The 10,222-nt window shown below is 42.2% G+C and overlaps 1 long non-coding RNA gene across 1 annotated transcript; it reads right to left on the reverse strand.

Annotated features, from left to right (window-relative positions):
• Positions 1-876: 876 nt before the first annotated feature.
• On the reverse strand, positions 877-6,898 carry LOC119705372. Its single transcript, XR_005258203.1, has 3 exons — positions 6,783-6,898; positions 4,080-4,170; positions 877-991 (listed from the first exon to the last, which is right to left on the reverse strand). It is a non-coding gene; the product is annotated as an uncharacterized LOC119705372 (long non-coding RNA).
• Between the last annotated feature and the right edge of the window lie 3,324 nt (positions 6,899-10,222).

The raw sequence follows: 10,222 nt of genomic DNA on the forward strand, positions 1-10,222 counted from the left end.
GAGTCAACATTTAGATGAATTTCAAGCAACAGTGAGAATATCACAGGTTACCCAGGCGGCTCTAACTTCTTCCACACAGCTTTCAGAGAGTGAAACACCAGCAGAAGTGAGAAGCCACTTTTTGGTCATGCAGTCAAGTGCCAAATCTGTGATGCTCTCCCCCTGCTCCAGGCTGCCAGACACCTGCCCCTGCCTGAGAGGTAACTCCTTGTTTCTGCAGATGACACATGAAATGCAGAAATAATTGGGATATATCACCTCCCTTCGCCACCTTGAAGCCAGTGCAGGAGGAAGATGGATCCCTGTTTTCCAGCAGGGTGCTCCAGTTCCAAGTTATTGCTCAGAAAGGGGCAGCACTGCCTTTCACCCACTGAAAGGGGCTTTTCTAAGGGCAGCAGGGGTCCCTCTTACTTGGCTCTGGGGAGCAAAAAGGAGCAGTCCTGAGCAAACCAAGGCAGAGCTGCAGCTTGGAGTCAGGGTTTTGCAAGTAAAAGGAGCTTTCTCTTCTTTTACCAGCTCCACTGTTGTGACCACAATGCTGGGGTTTAAAACCAAATCCTCTCCCTTATTTGATGCCTTTGTGTCAGTGGTGAGTGGCTAGAGGAAAGCAATGGGGATGGAAAGAGGCAAAAAGCTGAAATTCTGTGCTTGGGGTCTTCCCTGCAGCTCCCATTGCACAGTGCACACAGGGTGTGGTGGGGTCTGTGCTGGAATCCCACTCAGGGCAATGCCAAACCCTCCCAATCCTGAGCCCTTCCATGCTGCTGGAGCTCCTCTGTGTTAGTTTTTGGAGCTGTGACTCTCCAATTTTCTCACCAGCCAGCCTGGAGTGTACAACAGCAGCATTTTGCTGGCACAGGTACTAAAGGGCTGCCAAACTTGTATTTACTGATAGCACTGCTGTGGATTGCAGGTTTCCTGGGATTAGTCATCCATGCATATCCATTCCTTGGGCTTTCATAAACTGTGCTTGAAATGCTGAGGTGTACATCTAGAAATGAAAAATAGTAATTAATGGAAAGAACCTGTAGAAGTTTCTTTTTGCAGTGGCTAAAGAATAAGGATTATAAATTTACTTTAGAAGCAAGTATTTAACGCGGAGACACTTCACAACTCTGGTAATTGTCAAAAGGAATCTCCTCATCCTCTAACCTGCGCTGCTCACTGAATCAAAGAACTCAGTGATTGCCTCAGTAATGGGCAATCAAGCCATGGTCAGGCACTAAAACCAAACCAGGGATGGACTTTAAACAGTTGGCCATAAATATAAAAATCAGAGCCCCACGGGTTGCCAGGGATGTAAATGGTGTTGATTGTTCTGGAGGGCTTTAACTCCTCCAAGCTTTTGCTGCTAAGGAGAGTGAAGGGAGTGCAGCAATGCCAGGCATGTGGCAGACAATCCTGCCTCCCTCGCTTTTCCCACATCACCTGGATGAAAATTATCAATTATCTTGCTCTCCCTGTCACCAGCTGGAAGGAGAGGGAAATCAGAGGGGGTGCAGAGGGCCCTCTCAGCAGGGTTTAATTTCTGGGGGTTCCCCAGATGCAATATGTGGTGCCATGGCACGCTCACAGTATTTCTGACCCCCCCAGGATGCTGGGGCTGCCTGAGGCACTGAGGATGCTGCCAAGGTGCTGCTCAGCCTGATGCCAACACCTGGATTCTTGGGGAGGAAGGGGTGGAGAGGTACAGAAGCAGTGAGATTGCTTTATAAATTATTGCCTGGCTTCAGCTGACACATTTCAAGCTTCAAAAGAGGCATAAGCACTACTCATAGGGTTTAAACTGTAAATCCTTAAAAAAGAATCCTTGAAAACCAAAGAAAGGCAACGCCAGGACCAAAACTTTCCTCACTTCATTTATATTTTACAATAGTTCAGCTTGTCAGTAGATATAATTTGTGCTTCCTGCTCAGAAGATGCTCAGAACTTCCACAAAACTGCCAAAAGACACCAACTTTTGTTTTATTTTGTCCTTGCTGCTCCATCCCTTTAGAATGGGCCAACAATAAACTATATTTAATGTAAAGTATTAAAAGTGAAGTTCTCCCCAGGCTGATACTCAGTGCATGGACTCTCAGGTCTTCATGGTCATGTTATAAATCAGTTGTGAATTAAACCTCTGTCAAAACATGGGATAAAATGGCTCTGCTGGTTGCTGCTATTGTTATATATTGTACAATATAACGTGACCAGTTTCAGAATGGAATTTCCTGCGTTGCTAACAAGTGTTTCCCATTTGGGAATGCTGTCCATTAACAGAGATACTTTCATATAAGAGCTCACACAAACAGGTGCTGGGTGTTGAGTAGTTCTCAGTTTTATAGACTGACAGATTTTAGGTTCATTAGATTATTGTCGCTGATTTTCTCTGTACCACACATTTAGAGTCACTTTAGAGAATAGATTCTTTCTGCTGTTGCGTGTGCTCTTTATAAATTTTAAGTTCATTATTTGTACCAAAAGGAGATAAATAAAAATAAAAAATACAATTGGCTAGGGGCTCAAAAGAAAATATCAGATGACCATCACAGTTTGTCTGTTGGTAAGTGTAGAGACTCCAGTCCTCGGGAACACAAGTTGTCATATGTCTCCACAGACATATGTCAGATGTGTTTCCTGCCAGCCACTGGTTGCCTAATTTTTTTCTGAAAATATCTGGGGTCAAATTTCCTTTAAAAATGCAAAAATCCAAGAGAAAACTTTGAGGAATATTGCATGTTGAAAAGAAAATGTCTGTTTTAGTAAGTACTGCTGTCTCCTCTCTGCATACAATATTACCTTTTGCAAGATGGGGATGTAACTTCTATCTAAAAAATATATATGTGCAGGTAAGAACAAACAGATTTGCATTGACTGAGCCCAGCATTGTCAGATTTTGGGGTCTATCCCTCTTCTGCCAGCCCAAATTGTTACCCACAGCCTGGCTGTTCCCTGCTGCCCTGAAACACCAAAATAACACAGTTTTTTGATTTTTCCAAATTATTTCTTCAGATGGAAATTGTCATGTGCTTGTTGGTTTTGTTCTGATTTTGAACAGAATTTTTTTAACTACCAGAATGTAAAGAAGGGGATTTTTCAAGCTTACACCAGCTCTGCCTTTGATTTTTAAAAGAACTTGTTCACATCTCTTCACACTCAGCCTGGTCAGTCTTTTGTTTTGCTCTATTCTCATTGTCTGATTCTCCCCACTGCATCCTGCTTCCAATTATGATTTAAATTAAGCTTAAAACTCTATTCCAAACACAAAGACTTCTCTTGCCCTCTACACTGCTTTCATTTCCCTCCACCCCCAGGTTTTCTTTTGTTTCTTTAGCTGCAGAATAGCCTCACAAATCAGCCTGCAGCTGAAATCCAGTTCTTTTGGACGTGTCTCCTCTTCTGTTCTGGGGACTCTTGGATCCCCACTCGCCTCTTGCTCCCAGTGCCAAATCTCCAAACTTTTTTGTAAGCACTTATTTTTCATGAAGGGAAAGAAAAGAAAGTCAGGCACAGGAACATGCACTGGAATAGGTCGTTCTGTTAGCAGAAACTGATGGCAAGAATAAAAATAAATCTCATAGCTCTGACAGTTACTCATTTTAAAAGGACTGATGGGAGACAGGCATAAAAAACAGAAGCCCAAAAGCAGATTTGAGCAAGAGGGCAAGCAGCACAGCTCTAACAACCTAATAAACCCCAGCCAAAACAATTTTAGAGAGGAGAGAGCTCCAGCAGAAGGGAGCATATGTTTGTCTCAGCCTGATTAGAAGAAATAAATAGAGGTGCAGCCATCCTGGAAAGGAAAACTTCCTGAGTCAGCAAACACAGACCAACCCAGGGGTGAGACTATGAAAGATGAGAACAAAACTCCCAGTAACCTTGTAAATGGTGTGTGCTTAATTTGGGCAGTCTTGTTTCAAGAAAAAAAAAAAAAAGAAGCAAAAATAGACATAATCTTGAGAAACACCAAAAAAAAAAAAAAAAAAAAAACAACCACAGAAAAATGAAAATAAGCGGAACCTCAGTAAAAGGAGGCATTCAGGATTTATTTGTTTTTTTTTTAACAGGAGAAGAAAAACAAGAGGAGGTCATCTTACCAAATAAAAGATGCTGCAGTGTAGGCTGGTCAGATGATCCTATTCAGCATTAGCCATAACAGGATGATACTGAAAATGGTGATGCCTTTTCCTGTAATGTGCAACATGTAACAAATTCAACTGGATTGAAGGGGAATTGCACTCTGGGATGGACCAGCACTGTTTCCAGGAGTTGCTCACACACACACTTTGATTTCAATAATAGAAAATGAGCATTCTTGTATTTTTTCAGGCCTTTTTTCCCCCTTGTGTTCAAACAAGACCTGAATGACCATTATGATGTTAATGAATTGCAAAGTCAAACAATTCATTAGTTCATATAAAATACAATCCCTTCCAGTGCTCAACACATCATCAGAGCCAGACCTTGAAGCAGGTGCATCTCAAAGAACTGAAACTGATGATTGAGGCTGGAGGAAAGATTTCCACTGAAGGATTTTGGATCAACATTTAGGAGGAAACACGGTGATCACACTGAATGGCAAACACCAACAACCAAGCAGGTGCCAAGTGTGGCAGAGCTCAGGTAAATCTGGAGTGTGCCCCAGGACACCACTCCTGAGCTGCTCACCACAGCTGGACTTTTCCACTAAAAAGTTCTGCTTTTAAGTCCATCACAATAGTGTTAACTGTGCTGGTGCTGTTTCCACGTATAAAGACATAAAAGATGGATGAGTGGTTTCACAGGGCACTTTTTTTTTTTTTTTTGTGCACATGGGACTGGGGACACTCACTAATGGCTCTCTGCAGGGTCAAACTGCTTTTTTTGTCCCATGAATGTTTTGGGCTTGCCAGCTGTATACTCAGAGCAATCCTAATTTCTGGTTTAAATCCAGGTAAAACAGAATTGATGGGTGTGAGCATCGATTTAAACTGATGTAAAATTGATATAAGCAGAAGGGCAGATTATTCCTAACAAACTGGATGGCAGCAGAACAGAAAGATGAGTTCACTGCCTGCTCTGTCCCAAGTCTTGTGGAGTTGATCTGAATGGTTTAGATGTGTCTCCAGAAATTATAAAACACATAGATGAACAATTAAAAACCATATTCATCCCTCTTTCTAGAGTATCAGGATTTTTTTCTTTTTTTTTTTTTAATTTTTGCTATTGTTTTGTTAAAAAGCATTTTTTTTGGTTGCATATAACTTTTTACATGTAAATATGTATATATGATATTTACACAAAGAATGAAAAGTCATTCAAAATAAAAATCACCCTAAAAATATAAAAAGGATATCCCAAGTTTACAATTGGATAAGTAAGGTATCTAAAACCTATAGGAGAATCATCTGCAGCTAAAAAACCACCTAAAAATGTAATTCCCTGTTCTTTTTAAAGTCAGCTTCAGCTAGCCTTTAAAATTTCTATAAAGCACAATTCACAATTCAGGGGTTTGCTGAGATGTTAAATTACACTTTCAAAATATTTAAGATTCATTTCCTACTAAGTGCTAAACTACATCTCAGGAAAAAGATGTAAGTTCATAGAGAGAATTTAAGTAATGTATTCCATGAGAGAACAGCAAAGTGCCACATTTCTTTTATAGTGACACATTAACCTCCTCTTATCAGCATGTTGAAAGGAAAAAAAAAATCCCTTCACTCAACAAGACCAAGAAGCCTTACTTTTGCCCATTACTGTTTGTTTGCATTTTTAAGATTCCTTTAAAGAAAAAAGCTTAATGCATCCATGGGTGGGGGACTAGGTAATTTCCATCCCAGACTTCTGAGGGAAATAGCAAAACAAACTGCAGTTCTGATTATTTACTGCTCAAACCTGGACAAGTCCAGTGTGACTGGAGGAAAACAAAAAAAAATAATACCATGGAGGAAGCTTTTATTTAAGCCAGGACAGCAAACCATTGGTTGTTCAGTCAGGTTTGGTACGCAGGGTAATTCGGGTTGCTACCAAGGAGAAATAATTATGATGCTAATAAAATATATGTCTTTGCCACAGCTAACCCGAAAGCTTCCCCGTTACTGGCACAGCCTCTGCGTGAGGCTCAGAGCTAATCAGGGTGGAAAAAACCATTTTGTTGAGTGAGAAACAGAAAATGCAACTAAGCTTTGCTAAAAATAGCCCGTGCCAAACCATCCTGGTATTTTGTTTGAAAACAAGTCCCCAAAAGCAATAGATTGAGCAATGTGAGGGAATGCAGCGGATCTGATTTATCCCAGTGTCTCTGAAGCAGGTGGGAAAAGGTGTTCTGGATGCTGGGAAAGTGGGGAGCTTTGAAGTGCTGCTGATTTGTCTGAATAAAAGCAGACACAAGAGGAGGAGGGAGGCTAAAAATCACGCCTGCCATGGGTCCTGCTGAATTTTCCTATTAATGATACAAGGAGGAGAAGTGTGTGGATTATATTCCCTAGAGACACACGTTGGAAAGTGCTGCCAACACGGGACGTAGGAAGAGGGCTGGAGGACACTGGGGCTGAAGGAGATGGGAAGAAATTCAACCTTCTGCAAGGGCACATACATGGAAATTAATAAAATCTTCATCTAATAGCTAGAGGCTGCTCTTTTAAGTGTTTCATCCAAAGGCTTTCCCAGTGTGAGATGAGAGCTTGGTAACGAGAGCGCATTTGCCTGCAGCTGCCATGGCTGGCTCCTCTCCACCACCTTCTCTCTTGCCCCATAGCCTCTCTCCTCTCATGTGGCCTGAAATAAATTTTGTTCATGATCAAAGCAGAGTTTCTTCTTACCTTTACACCTGCTGTATTCCTCTCACATGACAGAGGTGAGTGAAGCACAGAGCTCTGTGTCCTTGCAGGCAGCTGAGGCTCCTCCCTTAGCAGGTCTGTGGGGAAGGGATTGAGATGCTCTTTTTGTCTCCCACCCCTCACCTGGTGACTCCCACACTCACCTGGTGTCCCTTCCCTATCTCCAGCCTGCTGCTCTGTTACTCCAAAAGGAGAAAGTGGTTCCTGAGATTTATGTGTGTCCTTCTGGAAAGGAAAGGATGTGGTTTTGCCTCTCGAACTCATGGAGGAACTCGGGCACAGGTTTTTGCTGCTCTAAAAGTAGACTGTGGTTACAGCCTCCACTTCCTGCTCCATCTGCCTTCTAACCTTGGCATTAACAGCAAGAAGAAGTATTTTACTCAAAGTTGACAAATTAGTTCTGGAATGGGGTCATGGGCTCTGAATCCCATTTTCACAGCATCTCCTATCTCAGGGATGTGGCCAGTGCTAAACCATGGATCTATGGAAGATTTCAAATACACCCCTCTCTTTAACATTTCCTAAGGCAGGCTTGAGTGTTCCCTGATTTACTCACTGCCCACTTTGAATCTCATTCTGAGGCACTTAATCCTCTCCCTTCACCCCAGAGGGAATTCAGGCATCTCACTCAACTCTGTGAACTCTGCTCTTGGAACAAAGCCTGCAACCACCAGGCACACGCTCCAAAAAGCCTCCTTCTGTTTAGGAGGCCAAGTTTTGGGTTCTCATGGCACTAATCATCTGAGAGGCCATGGCCCAACCGCTTGCATGACACAGCTCCAGCATTGCCTTGGAACCTTGTGTCTGGCTCTTGATGGAAAACTGTGGGATGAGTACATTTCTCCACTGGAAGCTGCTCATCAAATAATTTAACCCAAGAAAGGTTCCTAAAAGGAGCAATATCCTGACAGGCAGGGGAGGAACAGGAGAGTTTATCTGTGCTAGAAACAGGTTTTATAGCCCTGAAATTATGTGACATTTTATTTCCCCCTGATATTTTTAGGTCTAAATACTGTGTGAACAAGGGGATCCCTTGCTAATAAATTTAAGGGGTGGGTAGTGATTTTGCAGGTATCTGAGAGAGAATTGTGCCTAAGCAGGAAAAGGAGGTTATTCCCTGTCAGATAATTTGGATCCTGGCGTGGTTTCCAAATTCAGGCAGTCAAACCACAACAACATGAACTGCAGCTGGACAGAACAACAATCTTAGCAACACATAAACCAGTTCCTTCCCCACAGGAGAGCAAGCATGTACCTTTCAAAGAGTATAAAATTTAAAATGGAAACCCATCATCAGCCTTGGACTGGGGTCTTGGATGATCTCACAGCATCACTCTGATATGGCTCTCCATAGCTTGAGGGCCATGTTTTCCGTGTCTGAGAGTGGCAGCAAGATGACCAGGTGTCCCTGCCTGCTGCCCCATCTTCCCCACAGTAGCCTTCCTCTTCACATCCCCTTCACTGCCCTTCTCTTTTTCCAAATTCCTCTTTTCTGGTATCTTTCACCTCTCATGAAGGTTTAACTGCTTAAGCTTTCCCAGAGCAGCTATTCCACAAATGCAGCTCTGCCGAGTGAGAAGTGGGAGCTCTGCCCTGCCCTGCTGCTCCTTGCCACTGCACTGGCTTTGGGTCCCTGCTGCACACCAGTGGTTTCCTGGCAGCGCACCTGGCTGCATCTGTCATCCCACAAGCCCTAAGAATCATCCCATTTTCCCAGTTTCTGAATGCTGTTACAATTATTTCTCCACCTTCCATAACATCTTCTTGTCCCTTAGCTAAATGGACTAAATTTAAGTGCCAAGAACCCAGCTAGGTGAATAGAGCAGGGCTGAGATTGAATGGAGAAAATCCCTGGAGGTATCGATCCAGTTGGTTTCCCAATATAGTTTACCATAGTCCAGGCTTTTAACACCACCCAGGAACACTAGGCTTGACTAATGGCCACTGAAATTCAGCGCTGAAGTTTTGAAAAGATTTATTTAAATGAATTTTCCTTGGCATTTTCTTTAAAAGTTATAAAAAGCCTCTTTCTTGCTTCAGTAGTTATACTGTGTATATTCTCTTGGACTTTCATACTCATTCCCTCTTGTTTGGAAGTCAAACAAATTTATCTCCAGCTTTCATCTACTTCAAAAAGGGTATTTGTTTGCAGCTGTTATGTCTGTGGTACATATCAAAACCATGCAGGCTTATCAAGTGTTAACAGTGTTTATCTCTAAATTTTGCAGTTGTTTTCAGACACATTGAAATGTGTTTTCCTCATGTTCAGCCATATTTCATTAAGAGAATGTTATGGCTTTTATAATCTTTGAGTGCTAGTTTTAAGATGGATGCATACGAATATCTGTCACATTTAATTATCTCCTCCATCAAATTCAGTAAGTGGCCTATTAAGAGCAAAATGACTGGTTCATACACCCATTAGAAAAGGGAGATTTCATGGTACAACAAAGAGGAAACTAAATTTTTATTTCTGACTCTACAAGAAAGAAGAGAGAAATCACAATGCTTGAAGAGGAATGTTTAATCTCTTGTAGGAGCTGAAAGAATCCAGAAGATTTGCTTTATGCTATTGGTATGAGTTAAAGATCCTTTTATCATGGGGAGAGTGAAAGTTATAATTAAATAACTAATCAGTGGCCTATATAAATGGGCTGTTTTCAGCTTAGTTTTCAATGCATAGGCCAAAAAAATCCACTTGGGCTCACTCCTCACAACACAAACCAGGCATGATTTCGCGCTGTGATTACTGATTGGAAAGGGTTGAACTCTGTGACAAGGCACCAAAGGAATTTTTCCTTTTGCAGTGTGGTCAAGGACAGCATTATATTCCCCATCTGGACTTGACCTTGAGCAACAGGGATGGCTGGCTGGCTAGATTTCTCTCCACTCAGGAGCAGTTCTGTGATGGATTTCTGTGCACCACAAACAGCTCACTGGTGGCCCTGCTCATGTTGATATTGATCCTGAAGTCTCTTCGGCTCCCAGGTGCTGAACTTCCCTGCTCATGTGGAACTGCCTGGTGGTGGCCACCCCTGGAGACCAGATCAGAGGCTTTGTGGCACCACCCCTTCTTCTCCTCCTCCTCTCCTTTTTGGGCCATTCCTCTGGTTCCACATTTCCTTCCTTCTCTGGAATTTAAGGTCTGAACCATGTTGTACTTCAGTGGCTGGATCTTTTTTTCTCCCAGCACTTGCTCTGTCTCACCTTGGAATCTGTCCATGAATATGAAAAAAGAGGAGATAATGCCCATTTAATGGATAATGTCCATTTTATAGAAGTCATAACTGAAGTTATTAGTATTTTCCATTCCAGGTTACCTTAGCTTCATCCCACAGCTTTTTATGAGTGACCCTAAAGAAGAACAGTTGGTTTATCACTTTATTATTTTTATAATCTGATACTTTTCCAGGATGCTGAGT

Source organism: Motacilla alba, chromosome 11 (assembly GCF_015832195.1).
Source record: "Motacilla alba alba isolate MOTALB_02 chromosome 11, Motacilla_alba_V1.0_pri, whole genome shotgun sequence".
Taxonomy (NCBI): domain Eukaryota; kingdom Metazoa; phylum Chordata; class Aves; order Passeriformes; family Motacillidae; genus Motacilla; species Motacilla alba.